The sequence below is a fragment of the Euphorbia lathyris genome, chromosome 9 (assembly GCF_963576675.1).
Source record: "Euphorbia lathyris chromosome 9, ddEupLath1.1, whole genome shotgun sequence".
Lineage (NCBI taxonomy): Eukaryota > Viridiplantae > Streptophyta > Magnoliopsida > Malpighiales > Euphorbiaceae > Euphorbia > Euphorbia lathyris.
In genome coordinates this window covers 75,797,481-75,806,433 of record NC_088918.1, presented here as the reverse complement: position 1 = coordinate 75,806,433, position 8,953 = coordinate 75,797,481, and the positions used below count along the sequence as shown (strand labels likewise).

General features: G+C 40.8%; 2 pseudogenes; both read left to right on the top strand.

Moving 5' to 3' along the window:
• The first annotated feature begins 349 nt into the window (after positions 1-349).
• Positions 350-442, top strand: LOC136207556 (U6 spliceosomal RNA; annotated as a pseudogene).
• A 1,789-nt stretch (positions 443-2,231) lies between these two features.
• Positions 2,232-3,764, top strand: LOC136205913 (UDP-glucose flavonoid 3-O-glucosyltransferase 7-like; annotated as a pseudogene).
• Positions 3,765-8,953: the final 5,189 nt, after the last annotated feature.

The window sequence follows — 8,953 nt, the reverse complement described above, 5'->3', positions numbered from 1 at the left end:
AAAAATAAACATTGTGGTTACACTCATTTTCGAACAACACTCGTGTGATTTAAAAATTTGCAAATTGGTGTCATGTACTTCATTCCGTTAGCAAATACATACAAAATTGACTAACGGTGTTAAAAGTCAAAGGGAAAAGAGTTAATTTGATCCTTATATTTATTTATTTTTATAAATTGACATCCTTATTATTTAATTATCACAAACAAACCCCAAAATAAAAATAAAAATCAAATGTACTATCTTCCCCAACTCTTTTTAATTTTTTTTTTTTTTGTTTTCTCTCTTCTCTATCTTAATTTCTCTCTTCTACAAGTCTTTAAGAAGCGGAAAATAACAAGTATCTTTCGTCCCTTCGGGGACATCCGATAAAATTGGAATGATTAGAGAAGATTAGCATCGCCCGTGCAAGGATGACACGCATGAAATGGTCCTAATTTTTTTTTAATTCACTTTTCAATAAACCCTTACTCTCCAGCTCTACTGCTTCAGAATTTAGCTATGCGTTGATGGAATCAGTTGTTTTTTTCAATTTCCGCAAAATTACTCTTCACCTCTCCTACAATGGCTTCTTCCTTCTGCAAATTTAGTTCTGCGCCAATGGTATTAATGGAGTCTGCATATAAAACAGGTACGCCACTATTTTCTGTTTCCCTGATTCGATTCGTGGGTTTTTTGTACGCCGATTTTAGAAATTGCTGGTTTGATCTAATTTATATTACTGCAGTCTACATATAGACGGCCGGTTACCGGGAACCGCAAGGTTGCAAGGTTCCCGGGAAACAACGGTTCCCTTTGTAAAGTAGGCTTTTTGATAACTAATTAGAGTGGACATGAAATGGATCACGGAAGAAGACGTTTTCGATGAATGAATGATTCAATCCCCTCCCACTCACACGGGTTTGTTTTTCTATTGAAGGGCTTCCCCCTCTTCTATGTGAGGTGGGGCGTACGTAAGAGCGGAACCTAGATAGAACGCGGAGCGCCGACTCCCGGCCGCCGATACTGTTACCATGCTTACCAGCTCTTACCATTGCCGCCTATAGATATAGATGGGAGGTAGGCGAAGGTAGCTTGCTTCTCTTCTCCTAGGCTACCTGCACATCTTATTCGCGAAGAGAAGAAAAGGCAGCGAGCGGTTCTTCGCTTAGTAGAGCTACCGGCCGCCGGACGACGACCGCCTAGACCTATATCTGTAGCTTAATAAGAACCAGTATTACAATTTCAAAGGGAATGACCACCTTGTAGCTTAATAAGGGAGTAGTAGGAACCATTTTTTCCATCTGATCCTTTTTCTACAACCTTTCCATTCTTTATAACAGCTATGGTTTCTGCCTTTTGTATGGTTGATAATCGGTGAGCAACTACTACACATGTTCTACCCACCATCATCTTCTCAATTGCTTTTTGTACTAAGTTTTGAAAGTGTTAATGATGATAGCTTTATTTTAGAGAGAAATTAAGAGAGAGGAGTGAGAAAAAAGAAAAAAAATAAGAAATTAAAAAGAGTTGGAGAAGATGGTATATTTGATTTTTATTTTTTATTTTGGGGTTTGTTTGTGATAATTAGATAATAAAGAGGTCGATTTATAAAAATAAATAAATATAAGGATCAAATTAACTCTTTTCCGTTTGACTTTTAACACCGTTAGTCAATTTGTATGTGTTTGCTAACGGAATGAAGTACATGACACCAATTTGCAAACTTTTAAACCACATGGGTGTTGTTCAAAAATGAGTGTAACCACAATGTTTATTTTTATACTTTTCCCTTTTTTTTTCACATTCCAACATATGTTTGTGATTTGTTACTGATAAAATGACACACGTAGGAAGTGTAGATGACAAGATTCAATTTGAGAAAACAGTTTGAAGAATTATTTCTAAAATTGATCTAATTTATCAATATTAGAAGTAAAATTGCACAATTTTAGACGTTAAGGATAAAATTGGTCTTGATTTTCAACATTAGAGATAAAATTTTAGACGTTAAGAGTAAAATTGGTGTAGGATGTTTTAGAAAGTTGTAAATTATCATTAGAAAGTTGTAATTTTCATGTGTACCTGATAACGCCAAAGATGTACGGATGAAGTGCCTGCGCGGCGAGAAAAGGCTGTAATTTTCTTGATGCATACGAAATAATTATCCTCTATAAATCTTTGATTGCTTCAGCTTTCTTCATTCAGATTCCATCTTTCTTTTATTCAGATTTCAGATTCCAGATTCAATCATGCCTACTCAATCCGCTCCTAAACTCCATGTTCTCTTGTTCCCGTACATGGCTCATGGCCACACCATTCCAATGTTGGATATTGCCAAGCTTTTTGCTTCCAGAAACCTCAAAACCACCATTGTTACCACTCCTCTCAAGGAGCCTCTTGTTTCCCGCCAAATCAAACTATCCAAATGGGAGACCGAAATCAATATTCAATTGCTTGATTTTCCGACTGCCGAGGCCGGATTACCGGAAGGCTGATTTCATCCTTTCCAGAAACTTAGGCTGAGAGGTTTTCGACAGATTTTCCTTCGCTACAACCTTGCTTCAACATCCTCTGGAGAACCTTCTGGAACAACTCCGTCCAGATCTTGTCGTCGCCGATCAGTTTTTTTCCTTGGGCTACTGATTCCGCTTCCAAATTCGGGATTCCAAGGGTTGTTTTCCATGGAAATGGTCTCTTGGCTATGTGCGCTCGGTTTTCCGTTGAGCAGAACATTTACTGGAAGCATCCCAATGTTACCTCCGATCCGACGCCGTTTATCATCCCTGATCTCCCCGATGAAATAACGATAACCGGGAAGCAATTGCCGGCTTATCCTTTTCCAAGCGAGACAGTGAAACTGTTTCAGGGAGGGAGAAAAGCAGAGATGACGAGTTTCGGAGTAACCGTCAATAGTTTCTACGAGCTTGAACCTGCTTATGCTGATCATTACAGAAACATTTTAGGAAGGAGAGCTTGGATTATCGGTCCGGTTTCACTCTGCAACAGAGGTGTTGAAGAGAAATCGAGGCGAGGAATCGAAGCATCAAAGGACGAACATGAATGCTTGAAATGGCTCAACTCGAAGAAACCAAATTCTGTTGTCTACATATCCTTTGGTAGCATAACTGAGTTCAGTGCAGCTCAGCTGAAGGAGATTGCAATCGGACTCGAATCATCCGGGAACGACTTTATCTGGTCGGTGATAAGACGAACTGGAGAAGAAGAAGATTGGTTGCCTGAAGGATTTGAAGAGAGAACAAAAGGGAAAGGACTGATAATCAGAGGATGGGCACCGCAAGTTGTGATACTTGAACATGAAGCTGTCGGAGGATTTGTGAGTCATTGCGGATGGAATTCGACATTGGAAGCAATAGCTGTTGGATTACCAATGGTTACTTGGCCTATTGGTGCTGAACAATTTTACAATGAGAGGTTGTTGACTCAAGTTCTAAAGATTGGTGTATCTGTTTGTGTTGAAGAATGGACACAAATTGGAGGAACTAATATCAAGAGTGAAACATTGAAGAATGCTGTGAATAGGATTATGGAAGGTGAAGAAGCTGAAGAGATGAGGAAGAAAGTGCGGGAATTTGGTGAAATGGCTAAGGCTGCTTGTGAAGAAGGTGGATCTTCTTATTCTGATCTTAGTGCTCTTATTTATTGATGAACTTAAGAAGAGTAGTAACTATTAGTTTTTAATTGTTTATGAAATTTGGTTAATTTTGTTTAGAGCTAGGTCTTGATGACTTATCACTTAGTTTAATTTTTAATGTTTTTTTAGACAATCAGTTAGTTTAATTTAGAACAAAATAGTAATATAAGTTTCAGAGTAGCAATTTTTTTTATTATAAATGCAAATCCCATTTGAGCCTAATAGCAACATCGCTTTCATTCATTGAATCACTACTACTCAACAATTGCAAAATCAAAGATTAGCCCTCTTTTCTGTTAGGAATAATTGAAATTACGATAAATGAAAAATAAGCAAACACACAAGAATTGTTAACCCAGTTCGCCACTCGATTAGAATGACTACATCTGGGGGCACTACCAAGCCAGGATATTTCACTATAATGAATGAGATGCGGATTACAGAGAAAGATGTTACATTTATACTCCTGAAACCCTAACCGTCTGAAACCCTAGTCGCTTCAGTTGGGCCTATATATTTTAGTCTCCATAAGCCCAACAATCTCCCACCTGGAGACTAAATCCTTCATCTGATGGTAGTGTCATGCCTTTAACTTAATTACCAAGGCCAGCTGAAGCCATACATAGCTTCAGCTTCTCTAAGGTTACAACCTTAGTCAACATGTCTGCAGGATTCTCTGTGCCTGCAATCTTCATCAACTGCAATATCTTCCTGTCCAAGAGATGCCGTATGTAGTGATACTTCAACTCTATGTGCTTTGTTCTTGAGTGAAAGGTGGGATTATTTGCCAAATGAATGGCACTCTGACTGTCGCTGTACAGAATAGGATCCTTCTGCTCCTTTCCCAACTCACGCAAGAAATTCTGCAACCATACCATCTCCTTACTAGCCTCAGTCACTGCAACATACTCAACTTCTGCAGTAGACAAAGCCACCACCTTCTGTAGCTTTGAAGCCCAAGAGACAGCAGTACCACCCAATGTGAAAACATATCCGGTTGTACTTCTTCTCTTGTCAAGGTCACTAGATGCCAAATCTGCATCCACATATCCTGCCAACATAACTTTCTTGCCCTCAAAACATAGGGCCTGTTCAGTGGTTCCCTTTAGGTATCTCAAAATCCACTTTACTGCTTCCCAATGCTTCTTACCAGGGTCTCCCATGAAACGACTAACAACTCCCACAGCATGTGCAATATCCGGCCTTGTGCACACCATTGCATACATCAAACTGCCAATTGCTGAGGCATACGGAGTTCTCTCCATCTGGACTCGCTCTTCTCTGCTTTTGGGTGAGTCATGTTTAGATAGCTTGAAATGGCTACCCAAAGGAACTGTTGCTGGCTTGGCATCTTGCATGCCGAATCTAATCAAGACCTTCTTGATATACTCAGCTTGTGAGAGATACAACTTTCCAGCTTTTCTATCTCTTTCAATCCTCATGCCCAGAATCTGCTTAGCTTCTCCAAGATCCTTCATAGCAAACCGCTCAGATAACTGCTTCTTCAGTTTTCTCACTTCTCGAGCACTTGACCCTACAATCAACATATCATCAACATATAACAGTAAAATTATGTAGCCTTCATTCAATTTCCTGAAGTAACAACAATGATCAGCTTCACTCCTCACGAACTCAATTTCGTGCATGAATCCGTCAAATTTCTTGTACCACTGTCTTGGAGCTTGTTTCAAACCATACAAGCTCTTGTTCAACTTGCACACCAGTTCAGCGTTATCAGACTCATAGCCCTGAGGTTGCTTCATATAGATGTCTTCATCTAAGTCCCCATGAAGAAATGTTGTTTTTACATCCATTTGCTGCAGCTCCAAATCTTCTGCAGCTACCATACTCAACACTAAACGAATAGTAGTAAGCTTCACCACTGGAGTAAAAACGTCAGTATAATCTATACCATACCTCTGCTGAAAGCCTTTCACGACCAACCTTGCCTTGTAGCGCTTGCTACCATCAGCCTCTTCTTTGATTTTGAAGATCCACCTGTTTTGTAGAGCCTTCTTACCCTTTAGAAGCTCAACAAGTTCCCAGGTTCCATTGGTCATCAAAGAATCCATCTCATCATCTATTGCAAGCCTCCACTTGCTCGCATCCTCTCCACGAGATGCCTCCAAGTAGCTTTCTGGTTCACCACTATCTGTCAGCAGCATGTAGTTGCTTGTAGGCGTGTACCTGTCAGGTGCTCTACGCTCTCTGGTGGATCTGCGTAGTGTAACCGGTGGAGTTTGGGGTTCTCCTACCTCCTCCACAACTACCTCCTCCACAACTGCCTCCTCCACAACTACCTCCTTGCTCCCACCAGAATTCGTGATGTCTAGGTCCACGACCTCTGGTTCTGAATCAGCAGTATCAGATGCTCCCAGACCATCCTTGTACATCATCTGCTCATTGAAAACAACATCCCGACTGCGGATAATCTTCCTGTTCTGACTATCCCAGAACCGATATCCGAAATCATCACCACCGTATCCAATGAACGTACATTTAACAGACTTCGCATCTAACTTACTTCTCTCAAGGGGAGCAATATGAACATATGAATCACATCCAAATACTCGCAGAAAAGACAAATTTACCTGCTTGCCACTCCAAGCCTCTTCTGGAATGCCACTCTGCAAGGGAGATGATGGCCCTCTATTGATCAAGAATGCTGCAGTGTTAACTGCTTCTGCCCAGAACATCTTCGGAAGTCCACACTTCAGCCTCATGCTTCTAGCACGCTCACATAGAGTTCTGTTCATTCGTTCTGCAACTCCATTCTCCCGAGGAGTTCCTTTCAAAGTCTTCTCCATGCGAATTCCATTCTCAGCACAGAATTCCTTGAATTCCTTAAGCTCATACTCCCCACCATTGTCAGACCTCAAACACTTTACTTTCAAACCTGTCTCATTCTCAACTAGGGCCTTCCATTTTCGAAAGGAATCAAAAGCATCAGATTTCTTTCTCAGAAAATAGATCCACACTTTCCTAGTGGAGTCATCAATGAGGGTCATGTAATACAAAGCTCCACCAAGAGATTTCACAGGTGCAGGACCCCACAAATCGCTGTGAACTAGCTCCAACTTCTCTTTCTTCAAAGTTCTGCCACCCTTAGAGAAACTGACCCTTTTCTGCTTCCCAAAGATGCAATCCTCACATAGCCCAAGATCAGCAGATTTCAGACCCGGCAACAGACCCTTTGAATACAACACTTTCATCCCCTTTTCACTCATGTGACCAAGACGACAGTGCCACAAATCTGCATTGACATTCTCTCTCACGACATCAATGCTATTAAAAACATTGTCTGTTAAGTATAACGATCCAACCTTCTCACCATGAGCAACCACCATGGCTCCTTTGGTCATTTTCCAAGCACCACCTGCAAAGATTACACAATAACCTTCATCATCCATTTGCCCAATTGACAATAGATTTCTCTTTAGGCCAGGAACATGCTTTACTCCAGACAGCTTTATCACAGATCCATTCGGAGATTTGATCGAAACATCTCCTTTCCCTACAATCTCCAAAGGCTCATCATCAGCAAGATAAACATTTCCGAATTTCCCAAGGGTATAGTTTTCCATCAAATCTGCACTACTACATGAATGAAACGAAGCTCCTGAGTCTAATACCCAAGACTCCAAAGGACTTCTTACACTCAATACTAGGGCTTTTGCTGCTGTTTCTGCAGTTGAATTACTTAGAATCAACGCATCACCAAAATCCTCGCTGGCTGAATTCATTGACTTCTCCTTCTACGGTGCCTTACATTCACTCTTGTAATGACCATTCTCATTACAATTCCAGCACTTGATGTGGCTCTTGTCCTTCACAGGTTTCCCTCTCCCTTTGGACTTAGACCTGCCACGATTCTGCTTTGACCTGCGATCTGACCTGCCCCGATTCTCTGCATTCAAGGCTGATCCAGATGTGGAACCTGACTCTTTCCTGCGAATCTCCTCGCTTACAATCAAGTCTCTGACATCATCAAACCTAAGTTTTTCTTTCCCTGCTGAAGCACTTAGGGCAGTAACCGTGCCGCTCCAACTCTCTGGTAAAGAAGATAACAGAATTAGGGCTAATACCTCTTCATCGAAATCAATATCTACAGAACTTAATTGAGTGATTGTCATATTAAAATCATTCAGGTGCGCCGCCACTGCTACATTCTCTGTCATCTGCAGATTAAACAGTCGCCGCATCAGATGAACTTTATTTGCCGCTGAAGGCTTCTCGTACAACGAACTCAACATCTCCAACATCTCCTTCGTGGTCTTTGCCTTCACCGTGTGATGCGCCACGTTTCTGGACAGCGACAGACGAATCACGCTCATCGCCTTTCTGTCCAACATCCTCCACTCTTCATCATACATATCCTCCGGCTGCTCACCCAGAGGCTGGTACAGATCTTTACCATACAGGTAATCCTCGATCTGCATCTTTCAGAAACCGAAATCCGAACCATCGAATTTCTCCACAGGGGTTTTTCCGTCTCCCATCGTAATTACCCTCGCTCTGATACCAGTTGTTAGGAATAATTGAAATTACGATAAACGAAAAATAAGCAAACACACAAGAATTGTTAACCCAGTTCGCCACTCGATTAGAATGACTACGTCTGGGGGCACTACCAAGCCAGGATATTTCACTATAATGAATGAGATGCGGATTACAGAGAAAGAGGTTACATTTATACTCCTGAAACCCTAACCGTCTGAAACCCTAGTTGGATCGCTACAGTTGGGCCCATCGCTTCAGTTGGGCCTATATATTTTAGTCTCCATAAGCCCAACATTTTCTTTGTTCCCAAATATATATTTCTCTAATGTATTAATGTTACTATTCAACAATGTCTCGAACCATCCGCTTCCCAATCTCTGCATCAAAAATATAGCACCGGATTGTACCGACGGACAATCTTCCCTGGAAAATGCATCAGAGCTAGCCAGGTTTTGAAAGGCATAGAGAAAACCAAATTGGTAATGGGATGGGATCCTTGCTTAATTTATAAACTTTATCTTTGCTATAATGTTATTACATAAACTTAGATAGTCGATTTCTTTACTTTGGTACACAAAAAGATTGAAATCAGATCATCCCTCAAAAAATCAGTAATATAGGATTTTTTTTGTCTGTTTCAGTTTTCAAGGGGTTCCCAATTAAATGTAGTTTTCTACATCGATCATATGTGAATTTAAAATCGTTTATGCCCATGACAATACAATAAATTTGTATATATTGATAATAACTTATAGGTGGTGCCATGACTAGTCGGAGGAGAATGATCTTCAAGATAGCCTAACCACGAGCTTTTACCTC